The 17,351-nt window shown below is 45.7% G+C and overlaps 7 non-coding genes across 7 annotated transcripts; all 7 read left to right on the plus strand.

Annotated features, from left to right (window-relative positions):
• Positions 1–1,881: 1,881 nt before the first annotated feature.
• Positions 1,882–2,072, plus strand: LOC130311276 (U2 spliceosomal RNA). Its single transcript, XR_008859687.1, has one exon. It is a non-coding gene; the product is annotated as a U2 spliceosomal RNA (small nuclear RNA).
• A 2,071-nt stretch (positions 2,073–4,143) lies between these two features.
• Positions 4,144–4,334, plus strand: LOC130311288 (U2 spliceosomal RNA). Its single transcript, XR_008859699.1, has one exon. It is a non-coding gene; the product is annotated as a U2 spliceosomal RNA (small nuclear RNA).
• A 2,065-nt stretch (positions 4,335–6,399) lies between these two features.
• On the plus strand, positions 6,400–6,590 carry LOC130311299 (U2 spliceosomal RNA). The gene has a single exon (XR_008859710.1). It is a non-coding gene; the product is annotated as a U2 spliceosomal RNA (small nuclear RNA).
• Positions 6,591–8,660: 2,070 nt separating this feature from the next.
• LOC130311307 (U2 spliceosomal RNA) lies at positions 8,661–8,851 on the plus strand. Its single transcript, XR_008859715.1, has one exon. It is a non-coding gene; the product is annotated as a U2 spliceosomal RNA (small nuclear RNA).
• Positions 8,852–10,929: 2,078 nt separating this feature from the next.
• LOC130311308 (U2 spliceosomal RNA) lies at positions 10,930–11,120 on the plus strand. Its single transcript, XR_008859716.1, has one exon. It is a non-coding gene; the product is annotated as a U2 spliceosomal RNA (small nuclear RNA).
• Positions 11,121–13,203: 2,083 nt separating this feature from the next.
• LOC130311277 (U2 spliceosomal RNA) lies at positions 13,204–13,394 on the plus strand. The gene has a single exon (XR_008859688.1). It is a non-coding gene; the product is annotated as a U2 spliceosomal RNA (small nuclear RNA).
• Positions 13,395–15,492: 2,098 nt separating this feature from the next.
• Positions 15,493–15,683, plus strand: LOC130311278 (U2 spliceosomal RNA). The gene has a single exon (XR_008859689.1). It is a non-coding gene; the product is annotated as a U2 spliceosomal RNA (small nuclear RNA).
• The last annotated feature ends 1,668 nt before the right edge of the window (positions 15,684–17,351 follow it).

A 17,351-nucleotide genomic window follows, 5' to 3' on the forward strand; every position in this document is an offset into this window, starting at 1 on the left:
ATGGCCTCCTTAATTGGATCATTTGAGTAGCCAGCACACCTGTGCAGGTAGGGCATGACATGATAGGCAGCTGCCTTGATAGCGGGTGGGTGCTGAATGTTCCTAATTGACAAAATAAGATTAATGCTTATGAAGAAATATAAAATCTCATCCCTTCCCCAATATCGCGCCACACCCCTACCCCTTAATTCCCTGGTTGAACTTGATGGACATATGTCTTTTTTCGACCGTACTAACTATGTAACTATGTAACATAACATGGGGGGGGGTCTCCTGGCTGTTCACACAGGTGTGTCATTGCTGTACATTGACCATGCATTGCTTCTGTGGTATTGCAAAGGCAAAGACAAATGCTTCCAGCCATCCATTGCACTAATGGATTGGTCATCAGCTGGCTGTCTATGTCCCGCATCAATATAGACCAAAGTACAGAGGGTTAGGCTATGCTATTGTGCACCTACCTGATGCATCAGAAGGTGCGAGGCCCTTGCTAAATTCTGTGCACAGACTTTGAGATCTATACTTTAGACTGTATCTAAACCTGCTCCAACATGGACTGACATTCTGGCCTACTTTCAGCCGATGCGACTTGTCTGTCGCTGAACAGTCGCTTTTTATGTATTCAGCACCTATGTATAATGTTGTAAAAATGCTCTAGAAGCTAAAGTCGCAGAAATGTCACACATATTTGGCCTGCAACTTTCTGTGCGACAAATTCAGACAGGAAAAATCAGTATAAATCCTTAGAAAATTATCCCCCAGTGTCTCCATCTGCTGGCGGTATTGAATAAGCATTGCTGCACTGATGGGGTATGCATTAGACGAAAAAAAAGAAGAAAAAGAAGAATAATACGCCCAGAAAAGAGGCGAAAAGGAGAAAAACGTAAAAAAACGTGAAAAAAAAGTAAGAGGAAGAGAAGGGAAAAAAAGGTGGAAATGGGTTTAAAAGTGATTTCGGCGGAGAAATATATATATATATATATATATATATATATATATATATATATACGCGCACACACACACATATATATAAACGTATTCTCCGTTGAGATATTGCAGCCGCTGCTGTGTCCAGGCCCAGGAGCCTTAGCACTGTGCTGTGATGTCACTCAATACCACTGACATCACTAGGTGTAAACAACATCTCTCCTTTGCTGTGTATGTGACTATGGAGCTGTTTGGTGATGTCGTCTATTATGGCCTTCATAGAAGCAACAGGAGATTGTTGCATCCATCTAGAACCCTCAGAACTACAGTGCTATGATGTCACTCACTTCCACAGGCCTTGCAGAGTGTAAACAACAACAACCCAGCTTTGTTGTGTATGTAACCATAGGGATTTGTGATGTCACCTAGAACCTTCACAGCAGCGACAGCTTTATGAGGAGCATCAGCACTGCTCTGCCTGAGCAGAACCATCACCGCCATAGGTTGTCAAATAACCCGGATTTAACCCACACAGGTAAGTCCAATGGGGTGCAGGCATGTCCTCTATGCTTACAGCTTCCCGTGGGTGTTGGTTTGATACCGTTTGGGGACAGCCAAGGAGGCATCTGCAGGCAACAAAGGTAGGTGTGTGCTTGTGTGTGTGTTTCCTATGCAGATCCTAAGCCCAGTGTCACATGCAAGTAGGAGGAGTAAGAAGGGTTCCTGGCAAATCCGGGTTATGGATTGCATTTAAAAAGGCCCCGTGGGAGTGCAATGGGCCCCTGTCTTGCTGCTTAGCAATAATGGTATGGGTTTAGGTTCTGCTGTGTGTACTGGTGGTTGACTGCCCCCCAGCCCAGAGTGTGCATGGAAAATTGTCTGGCAGCCTCCCTGACAGCAAGCAGTGATAGTGCCCATGAAGGGGACCTTGTTGGGCCCGCCCCTTTCACGGTTATCGCTTCTCGGCCTTTTGGCTAAGATCAAGTGTAGTATCTGTTCTTATCAGTTTAATATCTGATACGTCCCCTATCTGGGGACCATATATTAAATGGATTTTTGAGAACGGGGGCCGATTTCGAAGCTTGCTTCCGTCGCCCTATGCATTGACCCGATATGGCAGTATCTTCGGGTACAGTGCACCACCCCCTTACAGGGTTAAAAAGAAAGATTCCTACTTTCATTGCTACCTGCTTGCTGGCTAGCCAGCTAGCCAGCCCTGTGGGCCTTGCTGCTGCAGCCAAAAAACAAAAGGTGGTGCTGCTGCTGCTGCTTCTGCTTGTGTCTGGCCGCTGTTGGAGCGTCCAGGCACAGGACTTCTGCTGCTGCTGACTAAATGGCCTCCTTAATTGGATCATTTGAGTAGCCAGCACACCTGTGCAGGTAGGGCATGACATGATAGGCAGCTGCCTTGATAGCGGGTGGGTGCTGAATGTTCCTAATTGACAAAATAAGATTAATGCTTATGAAGAAATATAAAATCTCATCCCTTCCCCAATATCGCGCCACACCCCTACCCCTTAATTCCCTGGTTGAACTTGATGGACATATGTCTTTTTTCGACCGTACTAACTATGTAACTATGTAACATAACATGGGGGGGGGTCTCCTGGCTGTTCACACAGGTGTGTCATTGCTGTACATTGACCATGCATTGCTTCTGTGGTATTGCAAAGGCAAAGACAAATGCTTCCAGCCATCCATTGCACTAATGGATTGGTCATCAGCTGGCTGTCTATGTCCCGCATCAATATAGACCAAAGTACAGAGGGTTAGGCTATGCTATTGTGCACCTACCTGATGCATCAGAAGGTGCGAGGCCCTTGCTAAATTCTGTGCACAGACTTTGAGATCTATACTTTAGACTGTATCTAAACCTGCTCCAACATGGACTGACATTCTGGCCTACTTTCAGCCGATGCGACTTGTCTGTCGCTGAACAGTCGCTTTTTATGTATTCAGCACCTATGTATAATGTTGTAAAAATGCTCTAGAAGCTAAAGTCGCAGAAATGTCACACATATTTGGCCTGCAACTTTCTGTGCGACAAATTCAGACAGGAAAAATCAGTATAAATCCTTAGAAAATTATCCCCCAGTGTCTCCATCTGCTGGCGGTATTGAATAAGCATTGCTGCACTGATGGGGTATGCATTAGACGAAAAAAAAGAAGAAAAAGAAGAATAATACGCCCAGAAAAGAGGCGAAAAGGAGAAAAACGTAAAAAAACGTGAAAAAAAAGTAAGAGGAAGAGAAGGGAAAAAAAGGTGGAAATGGGTTTAAAAGTGATTTCGGCGGAGAAATATATATATATATATATATATATATATATATATATATATATATACGCGCACACACACACATATATATAAACGTATTCTCCGTTGAGATATTGCAGCCGCTGCTGTGTCCAGGCCCAGGAGCCTTAGCACTGTGCTGTGATGTCACTCAATACCACTGACATCACTAGGTGTAAACAACATCTCTCCTTTGCTGTGTATGTGACTATGGAGCTGTTTGGTGATGTCGTCTATTATGGCCTTCATAGAAGCAACAGGAGATTGTTGCATCCATCTAGAACCCTCAGAACTACAGTGCTATGATGTCACTCACTTCCACAGGCCTTGCAGAGTGTAAACAACAACAACCCAGCTTTGTTGTGTATGTAACCATAGGGATTTGTGATGTCACCTAGAACCTTCACAGCAGCGACAGCTTTATGAGGAGCATCAGCACTGCTCTGCCTGAGCAGAACCATCACCGCCATAGGTTGTCAAATAACCCGGATTTAACCCACACAGGTAAGTCCAATGGGGTGCAGGCATGTCCTCTATGCTTACAGCTTCCCGTGGGTGTTGGTTTGATACCGTTTGGGGACAGCCAAGGAGGCATCTGCAGGCAACAAAGGTAGGTGTGTGCTTGTGTGTGTGTTTCCTATGCAGATCCTAAGCCCAGTGTCACATGCAAGTAGGAGGAGTAAGAAGGGTTCCTGGCAAATCCGGGTTATGGATTGCATTTAAAAAGGCCCCGTGGGAGTGCAATGGGCCCCTGTCTTGCTGCTTAGCAATAATGGTATGGGTTTAGGTTCTGCTGTGTGTACTGGTGGTTGACTGCCCCCCAGCCCAGAGTGTGCATGGAAAATTGTCTGGCAGCCTCCCTGACAGCAAGCAGTGATAGTGCCCATGAAGGGGACCTTGTTGGGCCCGCCCCTTTCACGGTTATCGCTTCTCGGCCTTTTGGCTAAGATCAAGTGTAGTATCTGTTCTTATCAGTTTAATATCTGATACGTCCCCTATCTGGGGACCATATATTAAATGGATTTTTGAGAACGGGGGCCGATTTCGAAGCTTGCTTCCGTCGCCCTATGCATTGACCCGATATGGCAGTATCTTCGGGTACAGTGCACCACCCCCTTACAGGGTTAAAAAGAAAGATTCCTACTTTCATTGCTACCTGCTTGCTGGCTAGCCAGCTAGCCAGCCCTGTGGGCCTTGCTGCTGCAGCCAAAAAACAAAAGGTGGTGCTGCTGCTGCTTCTGCTTGTGTCTGGCCGCTGTTGGAGCGTCCAGGCACAGGACTTCTGCTGCTGCTGACTAAATGGCCTCCTTAATTGGATCATTTGAGTAGCCAGCACACCTGTGCAGGTAGGGCATGACATGATAGGCAGCTGCCTTGATAGCGGGTGGGTGCTGAATGTTCCTAATTGACAAAATAAGATTAATGCTTATGAAGAAATATAAAATCTCATCCCTTCCCCAATATCGCGCCACACCCCTACCCCTTAATTCCCTGGTTGAACTTGATGGACATATGTCTTTTTTCGACCGTACTAACTATGTAACTATGTAACATAACATGGGGGGGGGTCTCCTGGCTGTTCACACAGGTGTGTCATTGCTGTACATTGACCATGCATTGCTTCTGTGGTATTGCAAAGGCAAAGACAAATGCTTCCAGCCATCCATTGCACTAATGGATTGGTCATCAGCTGGCTGTCTATGTCCCGCATCAATATAGACCAAAGTACAGAGGGTTAGGCTATGCTATTGTGCACCTACCTGATGCATCAGAAGGTGCGAGGCCCTTGCTAAATTCTGTGCACAGACTTTGAGATCTATACTTTAGACTGTATCTAAACCTGCTCCAACATGGACTGACATTCTGGCCTACTTTCAGCCGATGCGACTTGTCTGTCGCTGAACAGTCGCTTTTTATGTATTCAGCACCTATGTATAATGTTGTAAAAATGCTCTAGAAGCTAAAGTCGCAGAAATGTCACACATATTTGGCCTGCAACTTTCTGTGCGACAAATTCAGACAGGAAAAATCAGTATAAATCCTTAGAAAATTATCCCCCAGTGTCTCCATCTGCTGGCGGTATTGAATAAGCATTGCTGCACTGATGGGGTATGCATTAGACGAAAAAAAAGAAGAAAAAGAAGAATAATACGCCCAGAAAAGAGGCGAAAAGGAGAAAAACGTAAAAAAACGTGAAAAAAAAGTAAGAGGAAGAGAAGGGAAAAAAAGGTGGAAATGGGTTTAAAAGTGATTTCGGCGGAGAATATATATATATATATATATATATATATATATATATATATATACGCGCACACACACACATATATATAAACGTATTCTCCGTTGAGATATTGCAGCCGCTGCTGTGTCCAGGCCCAGGAGCCTTAGCACTGTGCTGTGATGTCACTCAATACCACTGACATCACTAGGTGTAAACAACATCTCTCCTTTGCTGTGTATGTGACTATGGAGCTGTTTGGTGATGTCGTCTATTATGGCCTTCATAGAAGCAACAGGAGATTGTTGCATCCATCTAGAACCCTCAGAACTACAGTGCTATGATGTCACTCACTTCCACAGGCCTTGCAGAGTGTAAACAACAACAACCCAGCTTTGTTGTGTATGTAACCATAGGGATTTGTGATGTCACCTAGAACCTTCACAGCAGCGACAGCTTTATGAGGAGCATCAGCACTGCTCTGCCTGAGCAGAACCATCACCGCCATAGGTTGTCAAATAACCCGGATTTAACCCACACAGGTAAGTCCAATGGGGTGCAGGCATGTCCTCTATGCTTACAGCTTCCCGTGGGTGTTGGTTTGATACCGTTTGGGGACAGCCAAGGAGGCATCTGCAGGCAACAAAGGTAGGTGTGTGCTTGTGTGTGTGTTTCCTATGCAGATCCTAAGCCCAGTGTCACATGCAAGTAGGAGGAGTAAGAAGGGTTCCTGGCAAATCCGGGTTATGGATTGCATTTAAAAAGGCCCCGTGGGAGTGCAATGGGCCCCTGTCTTGCTGCTTAGCAATAATGGTATGGGTTTAGGTTCTGCTGTGTGTACTGGTGGTTGACTGCCCCCCAGCCCAGAGTGTGCATGGAAAATTGTCTGGCAGCCTCCCTGACAGCAAGCAGTGATAGTGCCCATGAAGGGGACCTTGTTGGGCCCGCCCCTTTCACGGTTATCGCTTCTCGGCCTTTTGGCTAAGATCAAGTGTAGTATCTGTTCTTATCAGTTTAATATCTGATACGTCCCCTATCTGGGGACCATATATTAAATGGATTTTTGAGAACGGGGGCCGATTTCGAAGCTTGCTTCCGTCGCCCTATGCATTGACCCGATATGGCAGTATCTTCGGGTACAGTGCACCACCCCCTTACAGGGTTAAAAAGAAAGATTCCTACTTTCATTGCTACCTGCTTGCTGGCTAGCCAGCTAGCCAGCCCTGTGGGCCTTGCTGCTGCAGCCAAAAAACAAAAGGTGGTGCTGCTGCTGCTGCTTCTGCTTGTGTCTGGCCGCTGTTGGAGCGTCCAGGCACAGGACTTCTGCTGCTGCTGACTAAATGGCCTCCTTAATTGGATCATTTGAGTAGCCAGCACACCTGTGCAGGTAGGGCATGACATGATAGGCAGCTGCCTTGATAGCGGGTGGGTGCTGAATGTTCCTAATTGACAAAATAAGATTAATGCTTATGAAGAAATATAAAATCTCATCCCTTCCCCAATATCGCGCCACACCCCTACCCCTTAATTCCCTGGTTGAACTTGATGGACATATGTCTTTTTTCGACCGTACTAACTATGTAACTATGTAACATAACATGGGGGGGGGTCTCCTGGCTGTTCACACAGGTGTGTCATTGCTGTACATTGACCATGCATTGCTTCTGTGGTATTGCAAAGGCAAAGACAAATGCTTCCAGCCATCCATTGCACTAATGGATTGGTCATCAGCTGGCTGTCTATGTCCCGCATCAATATAGACCAAAGTACAGAGGGTTAGGCTATGCTATTGTGCACCTACCTGATGCATCAGAAGGTGCGAGGCCCTTGCTAAATTCTGTGCACAGACTTTGAGATCTATACTTTAGACTGTATCTAAACCTGCTCCAACATGGACTGACATTCTGGCCTACTTTCAGCCGATGCGACTTGTCTGTCGCTGAACAGTCGCTTTTTATGTATTCAGCACCTATGTATAATGTTGTAAAAATGCTCTAGAAGCTAAAGTCGCAGAAATGTCACACATATTTGGCCTGCAACTTTCTGTGCGACAAATTCAGACAGGAAAAATCAGTATAAATCCTTAGAAAATTATCCCCCAGTGTCTCCATCTGCTGGCGGTATTGAATAAGCATTGCTGCACTGATGGGGTATGCATTAGACGAAAAAAAAGAAGAAAAAGAAGAATAATACGCCCAGAAAAGAGGCGAAAAGGAGAAAAACGTAAAAAAACGTGAAAAAAAAGTAAGAGGAAGAGAAGGGAAAAAAAGGTGGAAATGGGTTTAAAAGTGATTTCGGCGGAGAATATATATATATATATATATATATATATATATATATATATATATACGCGCACACACACACATATATATAAACGTATTCTCCGTTGAGATATTGCAGCCGCTGCTGTGTCCAGGCCCAGGAGCCTTAGCACTGTGCTGTGATGTCACTCAATACCACTGACATCACTAGGTGTAAACAACATCTCTCCTTTGCTGTGTATGTGACTATGGAGCTGTTTGGTGATGTCGTCTATTATGGCCTTCATAGAAGCAACAGGAGATTGTTGCATCCATCTAGAACCCTCAGAACTACAGTGCTATGATGTCACTCACTTCCACAGGCCTTGCAGAGTGTAAACAACAACAACCCAGCTTTGTTGTGTATGTAACCATAGGGATTTGTGATGTCACCTAGAACCTTCACAGCAGCGACAGCTTTATGAGGAGCATCAGCACTGCTCTGCCTGAGCAGAACCATCACCGCCATAGGTTGTCAAATAACCCGGATTTAACCCACACAGGTAAGTCCAATGGGGTGCAGGCATGTCCTCTATGCTTACAGCTTCCCGTGGGTGTTGGTTTGATACCGTTTGGGGACAGCCAAGGAGGCATCTGCAGGCAACAAAGGTAGGTGTGTGCTTGTGTGTGTGTTTCCTATGCAGATCCTAAGCCCAGTGTCACATGCAAGTAGGAGGAGTAAGAAGGGTTCCTGGCAAATCCGGGTTATGGATTGCATTTAAAAAGGCCCCGTGGGAGTGCAATGGGCCCCTGTCTTGCTGCTTAGCAATAATGGTATGGGTTTAGGTTCTGCTGTGTGTACTGGTGGTTGACTGCCCCCCAGCCCAGAGTGTGCATGGAAAATTGTCTGGCAGCCTCCCTGACAGCAAGCAGTGATAGTGCCCATGAAGGGGACCTTGTTGGGCCCGCCCCTTTCACGGTTATCGCTTCTCGGCCTTTTGGCTAAGATCAAGTGTAGTATCTGTTCTTATCAGTTTAATATCTGATACGTCCCCTATCTGGGGACCATATATTAAATGGATTTTTGAGAACGGGGGCCGATTTCGAAGCTTGCTTCCGTCGCCCTATGCATTGACCCGATATGGCAGTATCTTCGGGTACAGTGCACCACCCCCTTACAGGGTTAAAAAGAAAGATTCCTACTTTCATTGCTACCTGCTTGCTGGCTAGCCAGCTAGCCAGCCCTGTGGGCCTTGCTGCTGCAGCCAAAAAACAAAAGGTGGTGCTGCTGCTGCTGCTTCTGCTTGTGTCTGGCCGCTGTTGGAGCGTCCAGGCACAGGACTTCTGCTGCTGCTGACTAAATGGCCTCCTTAATTGGATCATTTGAGTAGCCAGCACACCTGTGCAGGTAGGGCATGACATGATAGGCAGCTGCCTTGATAGCGGGTGGGTGCTGAATGTTCCTAATTGACAAAATAAGATTAATGCTTATGAAGAAATATAAAATCTCATCCCTTCCCCAATATCGCGCCACACCCCTACCCCTTAATTCCCTGGTTGAACTTGATGGACATATGTCTTTTTTCGACCGTACTAACTATGTAACTATGTAACATAACATGGGGGGGGGGGGGGGTCTCCTGGCTGTTCACACAGGTGTGTCATTGCTGTACATTGACCATGCATTGCTTCTGTGGTATTGCAAAGGCAAAGACAAATGCTTCCAGCCATCCATTGCACTAATGGATTGGTCATCAGCTGGCTGTCTATGTCCCGCATCAATATAGACCAAAGTACAGAGGGTTAGGCTATGCTATTGTGCACCTACCTGATGCATCAGAAGGTGCGAGGCCCTTGCTAAATTCTGTGCACAGACTTTGAGATCTATACTTTAGACTGTATCTAAACCTGCTCCAACATGGACTGACATTCTGGCCTACTTTCAGCCGATGCGACTTGTCTGTCGCTGAACAGTCGCTTTTTATGTATTCAGCACCTATGTATAATGTTGTAAAAATGCTCTAGAAGCTAAAGTCGCAGAAATGTCACACATATTTGGCCTGCAACTTTCTGTGCGACAAATTCAGACAGGAAAAATCAGTATAAATCCTTAGAAAATTATCCCCCAGTGTCTCCATCTGCTGGCGGTATTGAATAAGCATTGCTGCACTGATGGGGTATGCATTAGACGAAAAAAAAGAAGAAAAAGAAGAATAATACGCCCAGAAAAGAGGCGAAAAGGAGAAAAACGTAAAAAAACGTGAAAAAAAAGTAAGAGGAAGAGAAGGGAAAAAAAGGTGGAAATGGGTTTAAAAGTGATTTCGGCGGAGAATATATATATATATATATATATATATATATATATATATATATATATACGCGCACACACACACATATATATAAACGTATTCTCCGTTGAGATATTGCAGCCGCTGCTGTGTCCAGGCCCAGGAGCCTTAGCACTGTGCTGTGATGTCACTCAATACCACTGACATCACTAGGTGTAAACAACATCTCTCCTTTGCTGTGTATGTGACTATGGAGCTGTTTGGTGATGTCGTCTATTATGGCCTTCATAGAAGCAACAGGAGATTGTTGCATCCATCTAGAACCCTCAGAACTACAGTGCTATGATGTCACTCACTTCCACAGGCCTTGCAGAGTGTAAACAACAACAACCCAGCTTTGTTGTGTATGTAACCATAGGGATTTGTGATGTCACCTAGAACCTTCACAGCAGCGACAGCTTTATGAGGAGCATCAGCACTGCTCTGCCTGAGCAGAACCATCACCGCCATAGGTTGTCAAATAACCCGGATTTAACCCACACAGGTAAGTCCAATGGGGTGCAGGCATGTCCTCTATGCTTACAGCTTCCCGTGGGTGTTGGTTTGATACCGTTTGGGGACAGCCAAGGAGGCATCTGCAGGCAACAAAGGTAGGTGTGTGCTTGTGTGTGTGTTTCCTATGCAGATCCTAAGCCCAGTGTCACATGCAAGTAGGAGGAGTAAGAAGGGTTCCTGGCAAATCCGGGTTATGGATTGCATTTAAAAAGGCCCCGTGGGAGTGCAATGGGCCCCTGTCTTGCTGCTTAGCAATAATGGTATGGGTTTAGGTTCTGCTGTGTGTACTGGTGGTTGACTGCCCCCCAGCCCAGAGTGTGCATGGAAAATTGTCTGGCAGCCTCCCTGACAGCAAGCAGTGATAGTGCCCATGAAGGGGACCTTGTTGGGCCCGCCCCTTTCACGGTTATCGCTTCTCGGCCTTTTGGCTAAGATCAAGTGTAGTATCTGTTCTTATCAGTTTAATATCTGATACGTCCCCTATCTGGGGACCATATATTAAATGGATTTTTGAGAACGGGGGCCGATTTCGAAGCTTGCTTCCGTCGCCCTATGCATTGACCCGATATGGCAGTATCTTCGGGTACAGTGCACCACCCCCTTACAGGGTTAAAAAGAAAGATTCCTACTTTCATTGCTACCTGCTTGCTGGCTAGCCAGCTAGCCAGCCCTGTGGGCCTTGCTGCTGCAGCCAAAAAACAAAAGGTGGTGCTGCTGCTGCTGCTTCTGCTTGTGTCTGGCCGCTGTTGGAGCGTCCAGGCACAGGACTTCTGCTGCTGCTGACTAAATGGCCTCCTTAATTGGATCATTTGAGTAGCCAGCACACCTGTGCAGGTAGGGCATGACATGATAGGCAGCTGCCTTGATAGCGGGTGGGTGCTGAATGTTCCTAATTGACAAAATAAGATTAATGCTTATGAAGAAATATAAAATCTCATCCCTTCCCCAATATCGCGCCACACCCCTACCCCTTAATTCCCTGGTTGAACTTGATGGACATATGTCTTTTTTCGACCGTACTAACTATGTAACTATGTAACATAACATGGCGGGGGGGGGGGGGGGGGGTCTCCTGGCTGTTCACACAGGTGTGTCATTGCTGTACATTGACCATGCATTGCTTCTGTGGTATTGCAAAGGCAAAGACAAATGCTTCCAGCCATCCATTGCACTAATGGATTGGTCATCAGCTGGCTGTCTATGTCCCGCATCAATATAGACCAAAGTACAGAGGGTTAGGCTATGCTATTGTGCACCTACCTGATGCATCAGAAGGTGCGAGGCCCTTGCTAAATTCTGTGCACAGACTTTGAGATCTATACTTTAGACTGTATCTAAACCTGCTCCAACATGGACTGACATTCTGGCCTACTTTCAGCCGATGCGACTTGTCTGTCGCTGAACAGTCGCTTTTTATGTATTCAGCACCTATGTATAATGTTGTAAAAATGCTCTAGAAGCTAAAGTCGCAGAAATGTCACACATATTTGGCCTGCAACTTTCTGTGCGACAAATTCAGACAGGAAAAATCAGTATAAATCCTTAGAAAATTATCCCCCAGTGTCTCCATCTGCTGGCGGTATTGAATAAGCATTGCTGCACTGATGGGGTATGCATTAGACGAAAAAAAAGAAGAAAAAGAAGAATAATACGCCCAGAAAAGAGGCGAAAAGGAGAAAAACGTAAAAAAACGTGAAAAAAAAGTAAGAGGAAGAGAAGGGAAAAAAAGGTGGAAATGGGTTTAAAAGTGATTTCGGCGGAGAAATATATATATATATATATATATATATATATATATATATATATATACGCGCACACACACACATATATATAAACGTATTCTCCGTTGAGATATTGCAGCCGCTGCTGTGTCCAGGCCCAGGAGCCTTAGCACTGTGCTGTGATGTCACTCAATACCACTGACATCACTAGGTGTAAACAACATCTCTCCTTTGCTGTGTATGTGACTATGGAGCTGTTTGGTGATGTCGTCTATTATGGCCTTCATAGAAGCAACAGGAGATTGTTGCATCCATCTAGAACCCTCAGAACTACAGTGCTATGATGTCACTCACTTCCACAGGCCTTGCAGAGTGTAAACAACAACAACCCAGCTTTGTTGTGTATGTAACCATAGGGATTTGTGATGTCACCTAGAACCTTCACAGCAGCGACAGCTTTATGAGGAGCATCAGCACTGCTCTGCCTGAGCAGAACCATCACCGCCATAGGTTGTCAAATAACCCGGATTTAACCCACACAGGTAAGTCCAATGGGGTGCAGGCATGTCCTCTATGCTTACAGCTTCCCGTGGGTGTTGGTTTGATACCGTTTGGGGACAGCCAAGGAGGCATCTGCAGGCAACAAAGGTAGGTGTGTGCTTGTGTGTGTGTTTCCTATGCAGATCCTAAGCCCAGTGTCACATGCAAGTAGGAGGAGTAAGAAGGGTTCCTGGCAAATCCGGGTTATGGATTGCATTTAAAAAGGCCCCGTGGGAGTGCAATGGGCCCCTGTCTTGCTGCTTAGCAATAATGGTATGGGTTTAGGTTCTGCTGTGTGTACTGGTGGTTGACTGCCCCCCAGCCCAGAGTGTGCATGGAAAATTGTCTGGCAGCCTCCCTGACAGCAAGCAGTGATAGTGCCCATGAAGGGGACCTTGTTGGGCCCGCCCCTTTCACGGTTATCGCTTCTCGGCCTTTTGGCTAAGATCAAGTGTAGTATCTGTTCTTATCAGTTTAATATCTGATACGTCCCCTATCTGGGGACCATATATTAAATGGATTTTTGAGAACGGGGGCCGATTTCGAAGCTTGCTTCCGTCGCCCTATGCATTGACCCGATATGGCAGTATCTTCGGGTACAGTGCACCACCCCCTTACAGGGTTAAAAAGAAAGATTCCTACTTTCATTGCTACCTGCTTGCTGGCTAGCCAGCTAGCCAGCCCTGTGGGCCTTGCTGCTGCAGCCAAAAAACAAAAGGTGGTGCTGCTGCTGCTGCTGCTGCTTCTGCTGCTTCTGCTTGTGTCTGGCCCCTGTTGGAGCGTCCAGGCACAGGACTTCTGCTGCTGCTGACTAAATGGCCTCCTTAATTGGATCATTTGAGTAGCCAGCACACCTGTGCAGGTAGGGCATGACATGATAGGCAGCTGCCTTGATAGCGGGTGGGTGCTGAATGTTCCTAATAGACAAAATAAGATTAATGCTTATGAAGAAATATAAAATCTCATCCCTTCCCCAATATCGCGCCACACCCCTACCCCTTAATTCCCTGGTTGAACTTGATGGACATATGTCTTTTTTCGACCGTACTAACTATGTAACTATGTAACATAACATGGGGGGGGGGGGGGGGGGGGGTCTCCTGGCTGTTCACACAGGTGTGTCATTGCTGTACATTGACCATGCATTGCTTCTGTGGTATTGCAAAGGCAAAGACAAATGCTTCCAGCCATCCATTGCACTAATGGATTGGTCATCAGCTGGCTGTCTATGTCCCGCATCAATATAGACCAAAGTACAGAGGGTTAGGCTATGCTATTGTGCACCTACCTGATGCATCAGAAGGTGCGAGGCCCTTGCTAAATTCTGTGCACAGACTTTGAGATCTATACTTTAGACTGTATCTAAACCTGCTCCAACATGGACTGACATTCTGGCCTACTTTCAGCCGATGCGACTTGTCTGTCGCTGAACAGTCGCTTTTTATGTATTCAGCACCTATGTATAATGTTGTAAAAATGCTCTAGAAGCTAAAGTCGCAGAAATGTCACACATATTTGGCCTGCAACTTTCTGTGCGACAAATTCAGACAGGAAAAATCAGTATAAATCCTTAGAAAATTATCCCCCAGTGTCTCCATCTGCTGGCGGTATTGAATAAGCATTGCTGCACTGATGGGGTATGCATTAGACGAAAAAAAAGAAGAAAAAGAAGAATAATACGCCCAGAAAAGAGGCGAAAAGGAGAAAAACGTAAAAAAACGTGAAAAAAAAGTAAGAGGAAGAGAAGGGAAAAAAAGGTGGAAATGGGTTTAAAAGTGATTTCGGCGGAGAAATATATATATATATATATATATATATATATATATATATATATATACGCGCACACACACACATATATATAAACGTATTCTCCGTTGAGATATTGCAGCCGCTGCTGTGTCCAGGCCCAGGAGCCTTAGCACTGTGCTGTGATGTCACTCAATACCACTGACATCACTAGGTGTAAACAACATCTCTCCTTTGCTGTGTATGTGACTATGGAGCTGTTTGGTGATGTCGTCTATTATGGCCTTCATAGAAGCAACAGGAGATTGTTGCATCCATCTAGAACCCTCAGAACTACAGTGCTATGATGTCACTCACTTCCACAGGCCTTGCAGAGTGTAAACAACAACAACCCAGCTTTGTTGTGTATGTAACCATAGGGATTTGTGATGTCACCTAGAACCTTCACAGCAGCGACAGCTTTATGAGGAGCATCAGCACTGCTCTGCCTGAGCAGAACCATCACCGCCATAGGTTGTCAAATAACCCGGATTTAACCCACACAGGTAAGTCCAATGGGGTGCAGGCATGTCCTCTATGCTTACAGCTTCCCGTGGGTGTTGGTTTGATACCGTTTGGGGACAGCCAAGGAGGCATCTGCAGGCAACAAAGGTAGGTGTGTGCTTGTGTGTGTGTTTCCTATGCAGATCCTAAGCCCAGTGTCACATGCAAGTAGGAGGAGTAAGAAGGGTTCCTGGCAAATCCGGGTTATGGATTGCATTTAAAAAGGCCCCGTGGGAGTGCAATGGGCCCCTGTCTTGCTGCTTAGCAATAATGGTATGGGTTTAGGTTCTGCTGTGTGTACTGGTGGTTGACTGCCCCCCAGCCCAGAGTGTGCATGGAAAATTGTCTGGCAGCCTCCCTGACAGCAAGCAGTGATAGTGCCCATGAAGGGGACCTTGTTGGGCCCGCCCCTTTCACGGTTATCGCTTCTCGGCCTTTTGGCTAAGATCAAGTGTAGTATCTGTTCTTATCAGTTTAATATCTGATACGTCCCCTATCTGGGGACCATATATTAAATGGATTTTTGAGAACGGGGGCCGATTTCGAAGCTTGCTTCCGTCGCCCTATGCATTGACCCGATATGGCAGTATCTTCGGGTACAGTGCACCACCCCCTTACAGGGTTAAAAAGAAAGATTCCTACTTTCATTGCTACCTGCTTGCTGGCTAGCCAGCTAGCCAGCCCTGTGGGCCTTGCTGCTGCAGCCAAAAAACAAAAGGTGGTGCTGCTGCTGCTGCTTCTGCTTGTGTCTGGCCGCTGTTGGAGCGTCCAGGCACAGGACTTCTGCTGCTGCTGACTAAATGGCCTCCTTAATTGGATCATTTGAGTAGCCAGCACACCTGTGCAGGTAGGGCATGACATGATAGGCAGCTGCCTTGATAGCGGGTGGGTGCTGAATGTTCCTAATTGACAAAATAAGATTAATGCTTATGAAGAAATATAAAATCTCATCCCTTCCCCAATATCGCGCCACACCCCTACCCCTTAATTCCCTGGTTGAACTTGATGGACATATGTCTTTTTTCGACCGTACTAACTATGTAACTATGTAACATAACATGGGGGGGGGGGGGGGGGGGGGTCTCCTGGCTGTTCACACAGGTGTGTCATTGCTGTACATTGACCATGCATTGCTTCTGTGGTATTGCAAAGGCAAAGACAAATGCTTCCAGCCATCCATTGCACTAATGGATTGGTCATCAGCTGGCTGTCTATGTCCCGCATCAATATAGACCAAAGTACAGAGGGTTAGGCTATGCTATTGTGCACCTACCTGATGCATCAGAAGGTGCGAGGCCCTTGCTAAATTCTGTGCACAGACTTTGAGATCTATACTTTAGACTGTATCTAAACCTGCTCCAACATGGACTGACATTCTGGCCTACTTTCAGCCGATGCGACTTGTCTGTCGCTGAACAGTCGCTTTTTATGTATTCAGCACCTATGTATAATGTTGTAAAAATGCTCTAGAAGCTAAAGTCGCAGAAATGTCACACATATTTGGCCTGCAACTTTCTGTGCGACAAATTCAGACAGGAAAAATCAGTATAAATCCTTAGAAAATTATCCCCCAGTGTCTCCATCTGCTGGCGGTATTGAATAAGCATTGCTGCACTGATGGGGTATGCATTAGACGAAAAAAAAGAAGAAAAAGAAGAATAATACGCCCAGAAAAGAGGCGAAAAGGAGAAAAACGTAAAAAAACGTGAAAAAAAAGTAAGAGGAAGAGAAGGGAAAAAAAGGTGGAAATGGGTTTAAAAGTGATTTTGGTGGAGAAATATATATATATATATATATATATATATATATATATATATATACGCGCACACACACACATATATATAAACGTATTCTCCGTTGAGATATTGCAGCCGCTGCTGTGTCCAGGCCCAGGAGCCTTAGCACTGTGCTGTGATGTCACTCAATACCACTGACATCACTAGGTGTAAACAACATCTCTCCTTTGCTGTGTATGTGACTATGGAGCTGTTTGGTGATGTCGTCTATTATGGCCTTCATAGAAGCAACAGGAGATTGTTGCATCCATCTAGAACCCTCAGAACTACAGTGCTATGATGTCACTCACTTCCACAGGCCTTGCAGAGTGTAAACAACAACAACCCAGCTTTGTTGTGTATGTAACCATAGGGATTTGTGATGTCACCTAGAACCTTCACAGCAGCGACAGCTTTATGAGGAGCATCAGCACTGCTCTGCCTGAGCAGAACCATCACCGCCATAGGTTGTCAAATAACCCGGATTTAACCCACACAGGTAAGT

Source organism: Hyla sarda, unplaced genomic scaffold (genome assembly GCF_029499605.1).
Source record: "Hyla sarda isolate aHylSar1 unplaced genomic scaffold, aHylSar1.hap1 scaffold_1623, whole genome shotgun sequence".
Lineage (NCBI taxonomy): Eukaryota > Metazoa > Chordata > Amphibia > Anura > Hylidae > Hyla > Hyla sarda.